The sequence below is a fragment of the Pezoporus occidentalis genome, unplaced genomic scaffold, assembly GCF_034315485.1.
Source record: "Pezoporus occidentalis ecotype Australia unplaced genomic scaffold, CSIRO_AGI_Poc_V1 ctg118, whole genome shotgun sequence".
In the NCBI taxonomy this organism is placed as follows: domain Eukaryota; kingdom Metazoa; phylum Chordata; class Aves; order Psittaciformes; family Psittacidae; genus Pezoporus; species Pezoporus occidentalis.
In genome coordinates this window covers 1,220,173-1,240,202 of record NW_026912972.1, presented here as the reverse complement: position 1 = coordinate 1,240,202, position 20,030 = coordinate 1,220,173, and the positions used below count along the sequence as shown (strand labels likewise).

Genomic DNA, 20,030 nt, shown 5'->3' with positions numbered 1-20,030 from the left:
AAACCAGGCAGTTCCAAGAGGTCAGGCACAGGCTGTGGAGGGGTGGGTTTTGATGAATTTGTTCCACCTGATGAGCTCACCTCTTGGCAGGACAAACCTGCAGATGACAGGAAGCTTTGTGCCTCCTTTTTCAGTTTCTCCCATCCATGCCTCCAGCAATGATGCTCAGTCTTTTGCTCGAGGTAGGAGCAATGGCTTTCCCAAGTCTCTCCTGCTGTTTTTCAGTTTCTGATGTTCTTATCTGTTCTTTCACTTCCCCAAAGCCCTGCGAGTGCTGCAGCCAAGTCACCTCTAAAGTATGAGCCCTCATTCACCAACAGGTCAAACCATCCCCCAGCGTAATCTCGGTAGTGAACAGTTAAAGCCAAAGCTGAAGCCCTGCATGTCCCCTCCCCAGGAATTCCTGAGGGTGGGAGCCTTGGGAAAGGAGGGCAGCTCTGCTGAGACAACAGGGGAGATGGATGGAAAGGATAAAATGGATCAGGAGCCTATTTGTGGGCTCTTTGTTGTCTCCAAGAAGCATTTCTTGTGATGAGAGAATCACATCACACAACAGGCACCCACAGGAAGCTACAGGAGCCAGCAAGCTCCGTTTCAGTCATCACTCCTCCCAAAAGCAACAGCTTCCAGCACTGGAAGCTTTGAACTGGGCTCCCCTCATAAATCACTGTGCTGACACTCAGGGATAAGCAGTTCCCAGGTTGGCATGTTAGAAGCGTGTTCAAACTTCATCCCACACCATTCCTCAGATGGAGCCCTCAGAGCTTCTGTCCCTGAGAGCCCAGCAGCCCTGCTCCACTAGAACCCATCAGCATGCACTGCAAACATGCACATTAGCCTGATGCCCTGATGCTCTGAGACACTTGCCTTGCTCACAGCAGGCCACAGTACCTAGTTTCCTCTCTTAGATTAGTCATTCTTCCCAAATTTCCTTCTTTTGTATACAGGTTCCCTCTGTTTCCTGCTACAGGCTTCATTTTCTCTGCTCTATAGGCACGTGGAAGTGTTTGTGCTGTCAGAGAGACCATCTCATCTGTTCAGCTATTTTTACCCCTGCTGCAATAGCATCTTAAGAACTGTTTTTCCAGAATACTCTCTGGAGGTCAGGAAGGGAAAGAAATCATTTCTGGTACACTCAAATGGATAGAAGGCAATTTCCTACACAACAGGAGCCCATAATCATGCTGAAGTCTTTCAATCCTGATACTTCAGTTGGAAGGAAATCAGAGGCATGCTCTTTAAGCAGTGCCTTCAGCATAACATCCATGTTCACACCAAGCCTGGGTGCTGAAGGTGCCAGTCCACTGGGAGCATTTTGGGGGAGCTACTGAGAAGTAAAAGCTTTTGGTTTCTTTCCAGAACAACTCAGCCTCATCTGAGCATTGCCCCCTGAGCTGCTCTTTCTGTCAGCACACCCAGCCCTGGCACCTGGAAACACGGGAAGATCAAGCCTCTGCAAACAGGGATTTGTTTGGAAAAGGATAATAAAGATATTTCTGGGCTTGGCTCATTCCTCATGACTGCACCAGGGAGTCAGGTTCCCTCTTGCTGCTTCTAGAAGGCAGCGTGGCCATGCTGCAGCAAACCCAGCCTTGCCCACCAGCGTGGTATGTGCTGAGTGTCCTTAGTACACAACTACAGGCAGGCACACGCATGCACTGCCTCCGGAACACTGCTCCCAGTCAGGGAATGGCTGCTGTGACCACACTCTGCAAAGGAAATGGCTTCTCTTTTGCCAGCTGCTTTACCCTGGCTCCCACCACTGGGGTTGGTGCAAGCTGGCACTCATCTGGTCCCAGCAAGCCAACCTCCTGCTTACACTGCACATGGGTGCCACAAGGATCAGCCTACACCTGGTAGGCAATTACACAGGGTGCAAGTCTAAGCATCCTTCGGAATTGCCTCTGTGGACACATGTAGCGCGATGTTGTATTGAGCCAAAATGCATTCTTTTCATTACATTAAGCCGAAAAATATCCTTACATTTATTCCTGAGTAAGAACATTCCCTTTCATCTGGAAAGCACATCTAGATCACCTGCTCTGCAGTCAAGACATAGGAGAAAAAGGGAGAAAATATGGAGTTGCTTTGGACCAGAAGAGCATTTTCAGAGTATCATTGATGCTATGTAGCATTTGTGGGACACATCTGAGTGTGCCTTAAACACCCCAAGCTTTCAAAATGGTGTATTCTTCCACAGAGTTGCTGGTTTTGGGGCCTTTGGCAGATGTCTTATTTAGAAAGCTTCTTTAAACCACGAGGTTTAAAACTGAGTCTTTTGTCCCCAAGTCTGCAAACACCCTGAGGCTGTTGGTTCAGTCAGATACATCCAGCATTCGGTGGTCAATGGCCCTCAGTCATCATTGGTGCTGCTGCTGCTGTCAGAGCTGGTGGCACTTTGTGCTCCACCTGCAGCTTCTTCTTGGCTCAAGTCCTCAGTTCCCAGTGAGCCACTGCTCCCTTGTCAATGGTCTTGTCAACTTTGATGCCATCGATGTCTCCCCTGACTCTCCCTCCTCGCACACAGGGCACATCACAGTCAGGTCTGAACTTGTACCAGCCGCAGCTTTGCTCCTGGCAGTGAAGCAAGAAGTTGTCATCTCCCTCTGCTTCACAACGAAGCATCCTTCACAACGCTGAGCTGCACAACTCCCTGGGGTGGCTGCACTGTGAGAGGTGCTGGCAGCCAGCTTGGCCCCAGGCGTGGCCTAGGAAAGCAGGTGGCTGAAGTGCTGCCCTTCAGCCCTGGGAAATACATGTATTTACAATCACCATTAGAATCACAGAATCCCTGAAATTCCCCTGTTTCAGTTTGAACCCATCACCCCTTGTCCTATCACTACCCTTCCTCTCTGGCATCCAATTCTCAGGCTCTCAAAACTTGCTGGCTTGGCTGCTCCTCCTGGCTCTGTGCTGGACTGGAGCTGCTCACAGCTTGGGAGCTGAAGGACAAGTCTAGGTGGAAATCACCTCCCGGGACAGCCCTGTTTAATGCAAAGTCAATGTCAGTGTGGGCATGACTCTGTTTCTGAGATGCAGTGGAGGTGTTTGACCACAGCCATCAGCTCCTTGCTTGCTCTTTGTTGTGTTTTAATGGCATATCACCAACAGTTGTCTAACCCACCATCCAGAGACCTGACCAGCTTCCCTAGGGCTCTTTCCTTTGTGTTGTCACTGTGAGGGGCCTACAATGGATATCTTCCTCCCATCAGGTCCATACCCTGATCCCAAAACCTTCTGGAGCCACACCAGAGCTGAATCTGGGTTCTCACACATGCACTACCATGTATATCTCTGCATGGCAAACCCAATCTACTTTAAGGCCACAGTTATGTGTTAATCCTCCTCTGGCCTCTTCCCTATCAAGGCATCATCTAAACTATTCCACAGCCCTGCTGTTGACTTTGATCATTTATTCACAGGCTGGACAGATTCTCTCCGTTATGAATTACAGGGCTCTAATTGGATTGAGAGCCAGGCCTGCACCTTCCCTTGTAATTTAGCTTTAATTAATGCCCATTCATTATTAACTGTTATCAGCCAGGCTTAATATCAGCTGGTTATTACCCAGAGACCAGCACAGATTGTTTTCATCTCCATTATTACCCATTTCAATAATGTCTCTCTCCCCTGTCGACAGATGCACACAGACCGTGTGTGTCAGCATAAAGGATGGCTGTTAAGCAACAACGGGTCTTTCAGAGCTGCCAAAGTCAAAGGGAAGTCTCCCTGTGTCTCTAGGTCAGTGCCCAAGGCAGTGTGAAAAGGAACAATGCCCCTGGATTCCTACAGGAGATAGACACTTCACCTTTTGCTTCTCACTGAGGCACAGAACCTGGCATTGAAAGTGGGAATGCGCTGTTCTGGAGCTATTTTGAAAGAATGGGGGCATTTTCCTGTTCTTTTTCTAGTTTCCATTTTCTCATTTCTGGCTTGAAGGAGAAAAAAAAAAAAAAGAACAGAAAAAGAAACCTTTCCTTCCTCTTCCCTTTTATCACATTCCCCCCTAAAATAGCAGCAGTAAAAGTACCACAAAGCAAACCCAAGAAAACAGCAATCCAAGTACTCGGGAGAGGGCTTCAGAGCCTGGTTAAAAATAGAGAGCTGAAGGAGAAAGAAGAATGCTTTGCCTCCAACCTGCATCCACTTTCCATCCTGCAGAACCACTCCTGAAAGTCCTCCAGCAAAGCCAGAGGCTTTGAAGCCAATGCAGCCATGCTTCCAGGCTACTCCTGCTCCTCTGACTTCCCCTGCAAGCAGTGTGTTGAAAGCACTTCTGTCACATCCGGGTGATGGATGGAGACCAGGCAGGCACAGGTAGGAGTCAAACTGGAGCATCCACTGAAATCATGTTATGGTGACAAGGGACATCCCAGACACAGGCTGCTGCCTTGTGGCAGACAGAAAGGAGGGAGAAGTTTTGGGTGACGAATCATCTCATCCCCACATTGCCCAGGAACTGTTACCCTGAGCTGAGTGCATCCTCCATCTCTTCCCTGCAAAGACTTCATTTGGTTTAATTACTCTCATTTGGAAGTCAATTCAGATTGGCTTTCCTGAAAATGCCTGCCTAGAGCAGCCCTGGAGGAACCTAAAACCAAATGCAATTGGTTTCAGTTGCATATCAGCTCCCTCAGGCTTGACAGGAACAGGGCAAATGGGTCAACAAAGCACTTAAGAAGATGCTTTCCTAACTTGCTTTTTACTCAGGCATTCAGCACTGTCAACTTCCGAGCCCTCAAGGCTGGAAAGAATCCTACCCAAGGAAGAAACAAGTAGTAGAGGAGGAGCCTGACCTGTTTGTCAGGAGGGTGATGGGTAGAGGAGAGTGTCCCTGCATGTGCACATCTCCAGGCAGTGGGTCCCACAGCTCCTCACCATGGACCAATGCAGCTCGTGACCAGGCAATGTGGAGCAATGTCTATGGTCACTGCTGTGATTTTCCAAGCTTGTCAGAATCACATGGCAAGAACCAAATATTGGATGCTGCCAGTCCCAAAGGTGTTTTGTTAGCCAGGATGCAGCCTGGCTGATGGCCCAGCATGTTTGCACCCATGGGCCACCAAAGCAAGAGCTGAGTGTGGCCGCACCAGTTGATGTGGGGACATGTGGAAGGCTTTACTTCAGCTTTGCTCCATGGTGGACAGCATTCAATGATGCAGGGGCAAGGTTTGGAAAGGAAGAGCACCTTTTCTAGCACTCACTATTCAGAGCAAAAGGCTGATATTACAGTGGGAAGAAGCATCAAGAGCATGTCTCCTCTGCTGCTCCCCCTTCCCCCAGTTCTTTCAGAGCAGGAGCAGTGACTGCCATGATCTCTGGCTCTCCCATCATCAGGTTTCAGCCACTTCTAAGCCAGACTCCAAAAATCAACTCTGTATGGCCTCATCTGTGACCCAGAAACAAAGAGCAGAGCAGAGTTCACATCACAGCTTTCCCTCCTGCCAGCAGCCCTTGTAACCAGCTGATAACCAGAACCAAAGGGCTTGATATGGTGCTGTTCTCCAGCGCCTGGGACTGATACCCTGCCCTGCAGGAAACAGATAGCCAGTGTGGATCCGGGCATCACCTTGGTTTGCTGAAAGCACTCCTGGCTGCTGTGTCCAAGTCCTCTGCTGGCACAAATGGATGTATCCTGACAGCATTCCTGTAAAGCAGGAACTCTGCAGCAGCATTCTGTGGCCTTTCTTTCCCGTTTAGATGAGGGGAAAAGAGCTGTGGTTTGCATTTGCTGACCTTTCCATGCAACAAAGCATATGTGGTCCCTGACCGTGATGGTGCTTCTGGTACAACAGCAGGACTGGAGCCTGGGGATGAGCAGAGAATCACATAATGGTTTGTGTTGGAAGGGACCTTGAGCTCATCAGGTTCCAACCCCCGTGCCACGGGCAGGGACACCTTCCACTAGAGCAGGTTGCTCCAAGCCCCTGTGTCCAACCTGGTCTTGAACACTGGCAGGGATGGGGCAGCCACAGCTTCTCTGGGCACCCTGTGCCAGCGCCTCAGCACCCTCACAGAGAAGAACTTCTTCCTTATTTCTAACCTGAACTTCCCCCGTTTCAGTCTGAACCTACCACCCCCTGTCCTACTACTACAGTCCCGGATGAAGAGTCCCCCTCTGCATCCTTGTAGCCCCCTTCAGACACTGGAAGCTCCTCTGACATCTCCACACAGCTTCTCTTCTCCAGGCTGAACAGCCCCAATGTTCTCACTGACAAGGCAACCATGGGGAGCTGGAAAGGTGCCTCAGGGCACTACAAAACCCTCTCCCACGCTTCTCCAGGAGCAGCATGCCCAAGGCTGGATTTCTCACATCGCCAGCCTGCACCCAGAAGAGGCACATATGGCATCCAACACTGAGGAAGGGTGGTTGGAAGGTGCCACAGAGCCATCCTGAAGGGAGGCTCCTTGCTGGGTGAGTAGCACTGTCCCAACCCTTGCCAGGACCTGCTGCTCCTGGCACGGTGCCACCTCAGAGAAACCATCCAGCACAGCTCCTGCTCTAATGAATCAGGGGACTCTCTAGCCAGGACTAAAAACAAAGGCTGGACCTGCTGGCAAACCCAGGGCATGGCCTGTAATGCTGGTACCCCCCCAGCCTGCTGCAGGAGGAGATACTGATGCTGTACATTCCACAGTGTGGCATCTCTTGGTGCTGGTCCTAGTGCCCCAGGTAAATCCAGCACCAAGTCCTTCAGGCTGGGGAAGAGAAGGGCTGGGGGCATCCTCCTGCAAGGCTGGAATTCATGCTTTTGTTCTCACTCCATTTGCTGTTAATTGCTTCTGGCCACCAGCAGTACCAGTGTAAAGCAGCATCGGCACAAGGCCATGCGGCTGGGAGAAGCTCAGAGCAAGCAAAGGCAGCTTGCAAAACAGGCATTCCTCTGCTAACAGTGGTGTTTCTCATTGCTCCCAGCCCTTCCCAGAGCCTCCCTCAAGTCCAAGGGTCCACAAAGCCGACTGGGTTTGGGTTATGGAGACACCAATCTGTCCCTGTATCAGAGACAGGGCAAAAAAGGCAAGGACAGCAACAAATGAATAGCAACCCCCAGCTATTCCAACACAAAGGCAAGCCAGCATGAAGATGTACCCTCCAACCTCTCGGATCCTCTTCTCCAAGGCAGGTGGTGTTTTGTATTCCGCTTCCTCCAGCATCCCAGTTCCTGCCCTAATGCAGGGAGAGCTCCTGAAATAGCTGCTTCTAGCCACTTTCTTTTGGATGCAAATCATTGGTATTCTGCAAGAAGAGCTCTCACTTGGAGAGCTATCCTGCCAGACCTGTTCTAGCTGATTTCCTCACAGAGCTGAAGCCCTTCCTATAAAAACCTTTGGCTTCAAACCAAGCAATCAGCCAGGATTTGCCTCCTTTCTTTATAATTCCACAACTGTCCCCTCCTCATTTGTTTCCTTTGATTTCTCTCCCTTTCACATCTGCATTACTGCAGAGTACTTACTGAGATTTACGGCTATATCTCATCTGGCATACAGGTAATTCAATACACACTTGCTGGTCCAGTTTGAAAAGCAAACAGCTTCTCTCACCATTCTGCTTTAGGCTCAGCTACTTTAATTGCCTGGGACATACCGTGCACAGGGTAAATATTTGGTCCCAGCTCTGAAGCTTTAAGCTCCCTCTTGCTCTCTGCATGCAAATTGGGATCTTGGCAGTGTTAGGGGATGCCCTTTCCCACACTGGAATGAGCGGGTTCACTTCTTCTATGATTCTATGAATTGGGTCATTGGTGAGGAGCAGCAGAGCAGGGGAAGGGCGAGAAGGGGGAGCAGTGTGGCACTGCAGGAGACACAGGTCACAGAACCAGAACAGCTGAGTTTGAAAGGACCTCTGGATGCCACGGGTCCAAACCCCTGTTCAAGATCAGTCCAGCCATGGCTGTGTCCAGCTGGCCATGGGTCCAAACCCTGTTCAAGGTCAGTCCAGCCATGGCTGCGTCCAGCTGCTGACTGTCTCGAAGGATGAGCTTGGTTTGTGGGAAGTTGCTTCTTTCCAGGCAGGATTTTCTCAGCTTTTATTTCACTCCATAGAAGGAGGAGAGATTGAGAGCTTATTCAGGAGAAAAGGCAGGATATTAAAGCTAAGACATGCTATGCCTGCAGCCAAGAAGGCAAAAGATGGGAAAAACCTGACTTCTCCAAGATTATGCAGCTCAGTGATTGAATGGGGGAGACAGCCGAGGTTAAACTCATGCCATGGACTGTGTGGCAGCAGCAGTACCAAGAAGATCATTTGTGGGCTTCCACACTTAACAATGTGCAAGGGAAACGAATCTTAGCTACTCCAATGACCCAGCCAAATGGCCATGTTGGATTAGCCTTCACCAGGACCATGCTTTGCAGCACGGGAGGTGCTTTCATGATCCGATCACCTACACTTCTCCTGGTGAAAGGAGCAGGCTTTAACTTACTGCTGTGAGGATGCTTAGAAAGCAGGAGAAGACAGGCACCACTCTGGAGGAGAATGCACACTCTTCTGCACGTGGGCCATGCCGAAGGGCTCTTGCTTCACCAAGGTGCAGGTTACCCAGCTCCCCAAAGTGTGGTGATACCTCACAGTGCAAGGAGCACGGTGGAAGGAGAGGAGCCTTTCCTCGAGTGCCAGGTCTCCTTGGCAGCTTCTCTGAGAAGCAAAACTAAAACCAGTCCCAGAAGGCAAGCTGAGAAACCACCCAAATCTCTAATCCCCAGGCACAAGCCTGGGTATGCCCTGGGGTGGGAAATTTATATCCTCTGTCAACAGGAACTACACACAACAAAAGCAAATCCAAGGGAACTGCATTTTGCATCTCACAGCTTTCTCTTGCTGACTGCTGTGCACTAGTTTTTTAAGGTTGGCTGGTTATAAAGTCATGTTCCCAGCTCCACCAGACACTCAGATCCCTGTGCACTCTCCTCCTCCTTTTGTATCTGTTGCAGACCTTATGGTATTTGTAGATCATCTGGCACAGTGAGGTCTCAGTCCTCTTCAGACCCCTGGATAGGAACATACTGTGAAGTTTCTGCTTTGCACCAACTGACCCTGCTCAAACAAGTCCAGAGAAACACCAAAAAGATGCTGCAAGGGCTGGAGCCAGGCTGAGAGAGCTGGGCTGGTTCAGCCTGGAGAAGAGAAGGCTCCTTAAGGGGAGACTTTAGAGCAGCTCCAGTGCCTAAAGGGGCTACAGGAAACCTGGAGAGGGGCTTTGGACAAGGGCCTGTAGGGACAGGACAAGGGGAATGGCTTTAACCTGCCAGAACAGGGGAGACGGAGATGAGCTCTTAGGCAGAAGTTCTTCCCTGTGAGGGTGCTGAGGCGCTGGCACAGGGTGCCCAGAGAAGCTGTTGCTGCCCCATCCCTGGCAGTGTTGAAGGCCAGGTTGGACACAGGGGCTTGGAGCACCCTGCTCTAGTGGAAGGTGTCCCTGCCCATGGCAGGGGTTTGGAGCTGGATGAGCTTTAAGGTCCCTTCCAATACAAACCAGGTTGGGATTCTGTGGCTCTGTAACATGCTCAGGCCCTCAGCAGACGCACACAGAGCTAAGAGCAGCAAGAGGAGGATTATTCATCCCAAAAGCTTTCTGAAAGGCCCACAGATGAGGACCAGAGAAAGACAGAGGCCATATACAAACCCCAGCACTCCAGAAGCCTATCTGCAATGCAGTGCAATCAAGGAGTGACTCTGTGGCAGGCTGAACTCTCTTGATGAGCTGATGCAGAGCGCTGCACGGGCAGTTTTCCCTTTAATGGAGGGCACTCCCTTGGAACAAGCACTTGGCACCAGATGAGTGAGGAATGAGATGGCTTTAAGCCTGTAATTTAATTAGACTGTGTAGAGCTGCCTAAGAAAAGGACCATTTCCTGAGCAGGCTGCAGTGCTGGTGCCTGGCAGCCTGGACACTCTTGCTGTGTCACACAAAGGCAGAGCAGAGACCTAAGCTCCAGGTCTCTTTCCATGTGGGGGATGTTCCTGCCCTCCTTCCATTTTGCAACCAAGCAAAGATCTTGACCAAGACAAGACAAGGATCTGCTGCAAGAGAGTGCTGTGGTGGTCATGCCTCCCCTGATGATGAAGTGGAGTAGCCCCCATATGCACTCCCATATACACTGCAGGAAAAGCTGGCGTGGGCATCACTTTGGAGCACAGTAATTCCCTCTCCCAACTGTCCTTAGTGCTCAGATGCTCCTTTGTGGCTCAGGGCATGTCTAAGCACAATGACAGGCTGCAGGTGATGGGATGCAACAGCCCTGAGGAGAAGGACTTGGGTGAGGAAAAGCTCCCCATGACCCAGCTTCAGTGTGCGCTTCAGACCAGAACCCCCATGTGCTGGGCTGCACCCCTGGAGCGTGAGCAGCAGGTCAGGGAGGTGGACCTGCTTGAGCAAGTCCAGAGGAGGGCCTTGAAGATGCCCCTTGAAGATGCACCTCTATGGAGACAGGCTGAGAAAGCTGAGAGATTCCTTCTATGATTCTATGAAATGATAGAGCCAAAGGAGCTGTGGATGAGGGACCGGCTTGTAAGGGCAGGGATGCATCAGCCCATCCCTCCAAAAAGGAGAGCAGCGTGGGCTGATTGATGCCTCACTTCTGTCTCAGGGAACACATGCAGGGTAAGCCTGGCCTGAAATGTGAGTGGGATCAGCTCAGCATGAAGATTTGGTCTGAGCCTTTCTGGCTTTCAAGCATGCCTGGGCTATGGCTCCCAGCAGCCCCAAAACTGCCCTTGTGCAAACCAATCCCTGCACAGCAGCAGAAGCCCAGACTAGCCAACAGCAACATCTCATTAACAGCAATTGGCTCCTCACCACATATCTCCCAGGCCCAAGCTTGCACCCACCCCAGTAATTGCTCTGTATTATGTTTTCCGGATGCTCCAAGGTGAAAGGGAGCTTTGTACAGGAGTGCTGGAGGGGTGGAGTCTGGGATGCAGCAAGCTACTCAGGAGTTGCTCCTGCACAAAGTCCTGATGCTGCAAGAAAGGCAGGGCTGCGGCATCCCATTCTGCTCCTCAAAGCCTCAGCAAGAGCTCCCAACCCCAAGGGAGAAGGGGGAGAAAGCAGTTCTGGCATCTCACTAAGTGTCCTGGCCAGTGTCGCTGCCTGTACACTGCTGGGGGTGCTTATTCAGGACATACCCCACAGAAATGCCCCCAGGAGATGTTACTTGCCCAGGGATGCCACCAAACAGGCGGAAGGGACTGCTGGTTGCAATCAACGTAGGTGCAGTGAATCATCCTGCTACCCTGGCAAGGGGTGCATGGGCAACTGGGGTCCAGGTCTCTGACCTGCCACAGCTTTCCTGTGGGAAGATTTATACCCTTCCCAAAGGAGGAGACAAGGGCAGTAGGCAGCCCACCTCATCCTCATGAGTGGAAAACCAACAATCCTGCTTGTACAAGAAACATCCAAAGGTTTCCAAGCTTGTCTGAAAGATTTTTGGGGTGGGGATATTATTACATTTTAGTCCTCAGCAGCATGGCCAACCAGATATCCATGGCCAACCAGATATCCATCTTCCACCTCCACTGTGTCTGACCTCAGGATAAGCAGTGGCTGCATCTGCTCATTCAGGATGACTAAAGCAGATGGCCTGGGGTTTGATCCAGCTTTTCCCAGCCCAGAACTGCACCCACACCATGTTCCTCTTCCAGAGAAAGGGTCTGGGGGTTGATTTTTCCAGCACATCTAACCTCAAATAAAGGGCAGTCACTGCAGTGACACTCATGTGAAAATCCACCCTCTTTTATACCAGTACAACATCACTATACAGGCAAGTTCATGTTTTTATCTGGAGCGTGGCCATCCCACCCTGGGAAGTTACACCCCATTGCTTCACAGAGACTCTGGGAAGATGAAACATTACATCAACATCTCATCTGATGGGGTAGAGAGGGACAGAGATAGCCCTCATTTAAGGTGCCCAGCAGCAGTTCTCTGATCAGCAGGTGCAGGGAAATAGGAACCTTGATGTTCAGTGTTCCCCTCATGCTTCAATACCCGGCTTCAGCAGCTGAAAATGCTCTTGAATTGACAATGCTGACACTGGGAAAGAAGCCAAGGAGTGTGGGAAAGCGCCCAGATTCTCCCTCTCCATGTGCAGGAAGAATTTGGGCACTTCATAACCATTACAGTCCTGGGTAAGTTACTTTAAGTTAGAAATGACCAAGCCTTGGAATAAAGGGAAGACAGGAAATAAACCCCTGTATATTTGTCTGTTGACCAAAAAAAATCCATCAAAAGCTCAGCAGGATTGATGGAGCCACTGCCCATAGACAGAAAGCATTAAGGAAAACACCTCGCAATATACACCCTGCTTGAACAGCAGCTTGGGCTGATGTGTCTGCCACAGACCCAAACCCTTCAGATCGAGATGGCAGTGGCTGCATTTCACATGACACTTAGGAAGTGAAGCTTGTAACAGCTACCATATATATACATATATGAAACCATAGTCACTTCCTGCAGGCTACTGGAGGGTCAGATTAATGGGAAAGGCTTTTGAGCACCAGGTTTTCTCGGCTCCCACCACCACCAGTCACGTCTTACATCTGTCTACAAGACTGGGGAGTACTGGCCATGGGTGTTGAGTAACCTCCACTTACCACTGGGCTGAACTGGTCCCTCTGGGGAAGTGGTGAGCGGTAGAGAGGACAACGCAGCATTAAAGCATCCTCTCTACATGCACAGGGAGAAAAAGAGTCTGGGTAAATCTGGTCTAGGCAGGGTGCACTCAATGTGGGCAGGTCAGGGCCAGCCTGTTAATAGCCAGCAAGCTCCTACCTGAGAGCTTGCTTTGGAGAAGGAAATCAGGAGGAGCTTATGTCATACTAAGCTAGAAGTGTCTACATGCAGGACTGAAGGCAGAGGCTTGTGACAGGAGGCCAAGTGACTCAGTTGTGGTGGGTGGGGGCAACAAGAGAGAAGGGGATGTGGTTAGGGAACAGGCTATGAGTCACCAAGGAAGCACATATGTTGATAACAGCTGGATAAACTCAAAGCAGAGACATAAGGTCTGCTCAGAAGAACATCCAAGCTATACTGGAAGCCAAAACCTGGAGACAGCAATCCCAAGGGTGAATGCAACAGAGAGTTCTAAGTGCCTGCCACAGCCTTTTCCAGCTTTGCAGCTCATCAAGGGTTGCAGGATGAACATTTATCTTATATGTGACAGCACCTCAGCACCCTCAGAGGGAAGAGCTTCTGCCTTATTTCCAGTCTGAGCTTCCCCTGTTTCAGTTTGAACCCATCATCCCTTGTTCTATCACTCCAGTCCCTGATGAAGAGCCCCAGTATCCTTGTAGCACCCTTCAAACACTGGAAGCTGCTCTGAGGTCTCCACACAGCTTCTCTTCTCCAGACTGAACAGCCCCAATGTTCTCAGCCTGTCTCCATACAGAAGCTGCTCCAGCCCCTGCTCATCCTCATGGCCTCCTCTGGACTTGCTCCAACAGCTCCATGTCCTTCTTATGGACACCACAACTGCACAGTGCTGCAGGAGCAGGGTGAAGGGGCAGGATCACCACCTGCTGGTCACTCGTCATTTGATGCAGCCCAGGATATGGTTGCATGGGATTGAGACTTCCCATCCTAATCCCTGCTCTCCCACACAGGCTGTCTAGTTTGCAGGTCCCCCTGCCCAGGTCTAAAATGTCCCTGAAAACCTCCTTGGGAGCACAGTCAGCTTCAGCTTGCCCGTTCAGTTGGATCTGCCTTCCTTTCATGCTTTCCCAGCAACTATTTAGGAGGCATGTGCTCATTCCTTTGTCCACTTTGAAACCAGAGAGGATTGCTGTTGACTCACAAGAAATGTGTCACAGTCACATGCCTGCTTCTTTGCGTCCATCACTGCTGTGGCACTTCCCTTTCGGTGGGGAAATGGGAGAGAAGCAGCGTCAATTTGGCACAGGAAACTCAGCTTTGGTGTGTTCCTGAAACCTCAATTCAGTTTTAAGTCAAAGAGTCTCCATGACTCTGAAGAACAGGCACATAAACACTACATAACGGGTGAATTCCTTTCTGTCAAGCCTAATATTTGCCAACATGTGCTGTAAATGCATATTTTATGTCAACAACCCTTGTGGAACAAAGAGATTTATGTGACCACCTTTGAACTGAACACTATCTGGTAAATGCATGTTGCAAAGAACAGGTCCTCCCTCCAACTGCTCAGAAGCAACAGGAACTACAATTACACTTTGCGGGCTCTCAGTGGGTTAGTTTACCAAGAAAAGCCTTTCTTTACAAATTCATTAGCTAGTGCCTGCCCATAGGGATTATAGAAACACATCAAGGATGCCTTTCCTTGCCAGTATTAACCTTGGTTGCTGCAGGGAGGTATAGGCCCTAAACACAATGAGCTCCGAAAATGTGCCAAAGCGTAAGGCAGTTCAGATGTCTTGTTCCAGGGCAGATCAGCCTCCCGGGAAAGCCAGGATGTGTTCACTATCTTCTGCTAGGTCCAAAGAGCTCATTGCTTTGCTACAGAAAGTCACCTGCACTCAGAGCTTGGCATCAAGAGTGAGCCCTATGCCAGGGCATGTCCTGGCTGGGTTCAGGAAACCCCACAGGGCAGAGGGACCTGTGAAGCTGTAAGTACACCATTCCCAAGCAGGCAGCCTGCTGAGAGTGCACTTCTTAGCCTGTTCCTATCCACTCTCTCCCAAAGGCAAAGACTACTGCTGCTGAGCAGCCCCAAGCCTAAACCTCCTACAGAGAGCAATACAACCAGTGCAGTGATGGTGGGGCATTACACCTCAAAGGTGCTTACTTCTGGCACCCGGAGCATTCACATTAACTTAGATGGGCTAATTACTGCAGTATCACAGTCTCCACAAGTCAAGTAGGATCATTTCCTTGCCTAGATAACCTTAATGATGCTCCTGTGTGGCAAGCTGGGAAGGCAGCTAAGAGAGAACTTATAGGTTTAAAGGGCCTGGAAATGGAGCCAGCTAAGATGGTTAGAGGAGATAGAGGTGCATGCAGACAAGTGCACGCATGCAGGCACAAATGTCACACTGGTAAAGTGAAACCATCAGGATGCAATCTTCTCTTTCTTGCCAGGCTACAGTCTGCTTTATGTATTTCTTTACACTAGGACTGTAGTTTTCCTGGGTGGGAATAGCTGTACACAGGTACATCACTTTCATGGCATCAGTGATGTCCTCACTAGGATGAAAAGAGACTGCCGAATTTCCAGCCCATGCCTGCTTCATACCCAGCCCATGTTCTCCAGTCTTATGGCACAGTGTCCTCATGTCCTGACCTTTTCAAAGGGAGCAAATGAGAGGCAAAACTGTAGCCATAAGATACAGGGGGCAGAACTATACCCACAGTCAGTGTTGTAGTTCCACAAGCCCACTGTTTAGCATCCCACTGTAGGACAGGCTCTCTACTGCCTGCTCCTCTACACCACTTCTGGCACTTTCCCCCTTCTGAGATATAAGGAACATGCTGGACAAGGTCTAATCAAAGCCTCATATGGAGGCAGCAGTATTTCCCTCTCTGCTAAATACATCTCTTAGGCTTGCACTAGCAGCATCCGCCTGTGCCTATAGCCATCCTGCAATTAGTTACTACCCCATTTCCTCTTCATCTGGTAATTCACATGGATGAGAGTGTAGCGAATGGGAGAAGTCTTATTAATAGCTCCAAACACAGTACCTGCATTAGATCTCACACTGCTGCTTCTAACAGTCTCCAAGGTCAGTCCATCCTTCCTGTGTGACATCCATGTCCCCTTCCACCTTGGCAATGCTCTGAACTGTCTCATCTGCAGAAGTGCTCCATACATTCCTCCTATATGTATCCTATTGACTTTTTCCTCCTGTTTTCCATCCACTTGGAAGTTCTAGAGCAGGGCTCAGGTTTGCTCACTTCATTAGAAATAAGAAATCACATATCAATTAGAGGTGATAAGTTATCTGAGCTTCATCTGTTCAAGCTTGCAGGATCACTTAGACATTCAGCTGCGTTATTCACATGAGCACTCACTCAGAACACTGTCATAGGTTACCTTGACCCAAATCAGTCCTTCCATCTAATGAGTCCTGCTGGCAGGTTAGAGGAGCTGGATACATGTTTTGAACAGGACATCTGTCCATGGCTTAGGTTGTGGAGGTGGTGGAAGCACCTCTGTGGACATGGCTGTGTAGGAGTCAGCAACACTTCTAGATTTGGGGAAGAAAATTCTACATTAATGAGCTCTTTGCTTTTAAAAGCCGGGTCTATAAATGGAAAAGAATTAATGGGTCCCATTCCTTTGGCACAGATGCCCAGTGATGCATGCTTGTGTAAAGAACATCTCTGGCAGAGCCAATGTCACCTAGTCCAAAATAGAACAGGCCCAAAACTCAGCTAAAAATCAAAGCAAATCTGGCTCAGGCTACTGAGGGCAGTGATGAGCAATAACTGCTCAGGAAAATTGCTTCCAGGAAAACCAGCCCTGTCTTGCAAGGACATGTGTTTCAGGGAGCAAAGAAGCAGGATCTTGACTGCTTGGAAGTCAACACCACTGACTTCCACAGAGCCAGAATTGCTCACCCCAAGCCCTCCAAGACTAATACAGTGGCATCTAATAGAGAAGTATTTAACCGCAGGTATGTAAGAGTAATACATAATGCAGAACATGGCTAAGCTCTTCAGAATTCACACCATCCTCCCACTGACAGCACAGAGCTGTGCCCCCAACCATGTGAGCGCACAGGGCTACTGCAGACATCCCTTGGAAAGGGGGAAGGGATAGAAGCATGACTGGGCATTGCAGGACTGGAAGTTTCACACCAGAGCAAGCAAATGCCAGACCCTCTGTGTTCTTGCCAAGAGAGAAATTCCCAGAAGGAAATGGATGCTGTCACACTACTGTCACCTCAACAGCATCTGTGTATGTCAAAAGGGTCACTGCTGGGTGCTTCCTCATGCGTTACTGCTCCTCTCTGATCACTCACAGCTCTCAGCAGGAGCTGCTAGCCAGAGTGATGCTAACTCAGCATACTGGAGGCAAAAGTGAGATGATGACCCTTTAAAAATGCATACACCACTGTGCATGAACTCTCTGTGACATACTCAACTGCTGAGCTCCATGTGAGGCAATGTAGATGAAGGACGAAGAGCATTTTCTGCCTCACACATCCCACAGACTAACAGCACATGCACATCCTACTGCTGTGACTCAGTTACACTCAGTACTCTGTGAAGGTGCAATAAATTGGTTTGCTTCCAAGCTCTTCCTATCTGTGCCTTGGTGTCAGACAACACTGGAAATAATTTCTGGAGACAGGGAAGGAGTTGCCCTAGGCAAATCTAGGTGCATTAAATGGCTGGTGAAGTCACAAGAGAGTCAGAAGCCAAATCAATTAGAAGTCAAGGTTTGATGTCCTTAGCTTTACAGGAAGTTCCACCAACCTGCACTAAGAAAAGACCATGTCTTCTCAGGAAATGATACAGAAGAGTCAGGATGAAGGGGATAGAATCCCCGAAGTCACTATTTGAGGTGCCTCAGAGACAAAGCAACTTCCTCTGCTTTGTATAAGGGTTTTGAAAGTGAAGCAAAAACATTCAAGCACTAAAGCAATGCCCAGGCAAGGATGTTTTCCTGTACCCCTCAGTGTACTACAGGTAGTAGTAAGATCCAGGAGGGCAATTCCAATAGTGCATTGCCAGCCTTGGCAGCTTTCCCCGGGGCTTGGTCCAAAGGGGCCATTTGAGTTCAGGACACAAGAGACTGCAGAGATTCTGTATTACAAAGCAGCCACCTCATCTGGCATGGACTTCTGTAAGTGTTGAAACACACGCTCCCTCCCTGATCCTTTCCAGTATGGAAGGGAATCTACAGGCTCAGCATCTTTGGCTCCCCGAATGAGGCCGCAAGAGGGGCAGGCATGATGCAGTCTGGCAGCTCCAAACTATGCCTGCTGGGGAGCACAGTCAGTGGCTGTGCTCTCTGGAAGAACCCTCTTCCATTGCCTCTTCAAAAGGATAATCCAACTTTCCCTATATATTTGCATGAAACCAGTATCCACACAGTGCTTGGGATTAACGTGGCTGATCTCTCCCATCCACCAGCTGTGGGTTTGGAAGCAGGGGAGGATTGCAATGGGTTTGCTGCCAACACTTTCCTGTGTTCCCACTTGCCCCTACAGCTTGAGGAGGTTGGACAGGTTCCTTTGCCATGATAGAAACAGTAAACAAGGGCTTTGCCATGTCTCCTCCCCAGTACAGCATGGCCAGCACTGTGTGAGTCCCCAGCTGCAAGTGAAGAACTGGGGACCATGCAACCTGGTCCCTGTGGCAAAGGGGAGGTGACAGCAGGGAAGGTGCAGGCACTGTGCTCCATGTTCTCACATGGCAGCCCTGCACTCACCCTGAGCCTGTTGGGAAACTCCCAAGTCATGCTGGCTCCTCTGAAGAGCTCCTTTGGTTGCAGCTTAGGTTTACATGGAGCCATAGCTTGAGCTGGCAGGAGCCTGAGGGATAGCAGATACCAGAGTTACTTGCACATGAAGCCCGAGCTGTTCCCCTTGGGAGGCACTGAGACCTGCAAGGAACCTGGGGCAGGCATTTATCACCTCCATTCCTGCTACCAGCACCCACTGCAAACCCCCAGCACCTCACAGCATGGCTCTGACCTCCCAGGGATGTGTGTTTTTCTCCTCATTTCCAGAAAAGTGGTTGCTATGGCAACGGAAAGGATTTACATTTTTAAATGCTTCCTCAAGAACATCCATTCAAGAGGCTGAGGATCAGGAGAACAGAGGGATGCGATGCAGCACGATGGCCCCAGCATAGGACAAGAGCTTCAGAGCAAGCACAGGTGCCCATGCATGGACATTTGTATACAGGACTGCATCCCCAGCAGTGTAACCAGCAGCTCAGGGAGGTGATCCTGCCCCTCTACTCTGCTCTCATGAGATCCCACTTGCAGCACTGTGTGCAGTTCTGGTGTCCTCAGCATAAGAAGCACTTGGAGCTGTTGGAGCAAGTCCAGAGGAGGCCACAAGAATGAGCAGGGGCTGGAGTACCTTCTAAGGCAGAAGTTCTTCCCTGTGAGGGTGCTGAGGCGCTGGCACAGGGTGCCCAGAGAAGCTGTGGCTGCCCCATCCGTGGCAGCGCTCAAGGCTAGATTGGACACAGGGGCTTGGAGCAACCTGCTCTAGTGGAAGGTGTCCCTGCCCATGGCAGGGGGTTGGAGCCGGATGAGCTTTAATGCCCCTTCCAACACAAACCAGCCTATGAATCTAAGTTTCTATGGACAGGCTGGAGTATATGTGCCTCCTCTTCATGCTTCCTCTGCAAAGGCAGCTGCTTACACATGCATTGTGGTAAAGAGCATCCAGAGAGAAAAGCTCTGTTACTGGCAGCTTATCAGGGAAAAAACCCAACCACAGAGTCTCTTTTCTTCACTACTTCTTCACAAGATACAAAAATGGAACCCACTGTTCTCTTTTAAATGGTCAAGGACATTCAGGCAGCATCCACCACATTTCCTTCCCAAAAGAGACTTAGAGAAAGCCCTCTGAGGGATAACTAACTGCCTAACAGACAGGAAATGAGGATAAAAAGACGTGGAACATTTCCACCATGGAAGAAGATCATCTGTGAGATCTGTTCTTATGATCGCACTGCTCACTACAGAGTTACTCACAAGACAGCCACTCAAGCACGTGTTTGGATGCCTGGCCACCAGCAGAGAAGGGAAAGCTCCTAAATCCAAATGTCTTCATGGAAAGGTACTCCTCTGAGCTGCTGCCTGGATGGTGACATGGAGTAGCCACTTGCTCCCTGTGCCCACCTCTGCCTCAGTTTCCACATCCTACCTGCAGGATGAGAAGAGCATGCACAAAACAGGAGGCGGAAACCTTCCAGTGAAAGGGGAACAAAGTCACCCTAGGGACACCCAAAGTGGTCTGGGAGGGGAGACTCTGCTACCTCCTACCCAGCAAGGCAGAAAATGAAACCGTTGCCACGGTCTTCCCACGTTGGAGTTTTTCAAGGAGGTTTTGCTGGGTCTGTGATTGAAGTAGGCAAGGATCCTGTTTACAGAAG

At 49.9% G+C, this 20,030-nt stretch overlaps 1 long non-coding RNA gene across 2 annotated transcripts; it reads right to left on the bottom strand.

Moving 5' to 3' along the window:
• Window positions 1–1,171: 1,171 nt before the first annotated feature.
• On the bottom strand, window positions 1,172–17,029 carry LOC134155160 (uncharacterized). Of its 2 annotated transcripts, XR_009961451.1 has the most exons (3): window positions 16,003–17,029; window positions 5,570–5,807; window positions 1,172–2,745 (listed from the first exon to the last, which is right to left on the bottom strand). It is a non-coding gene; the product is annotated as an uncharacterized LOC134155160 (long non-coding RNA). The 2 variants fall into 2 exon arrangements; XR_009961448.1 differs by lacking the exon at window positions 5,570–5,807.
• Window positions 17,030–20,030: the final 3,001 nt, after the last annotated feature.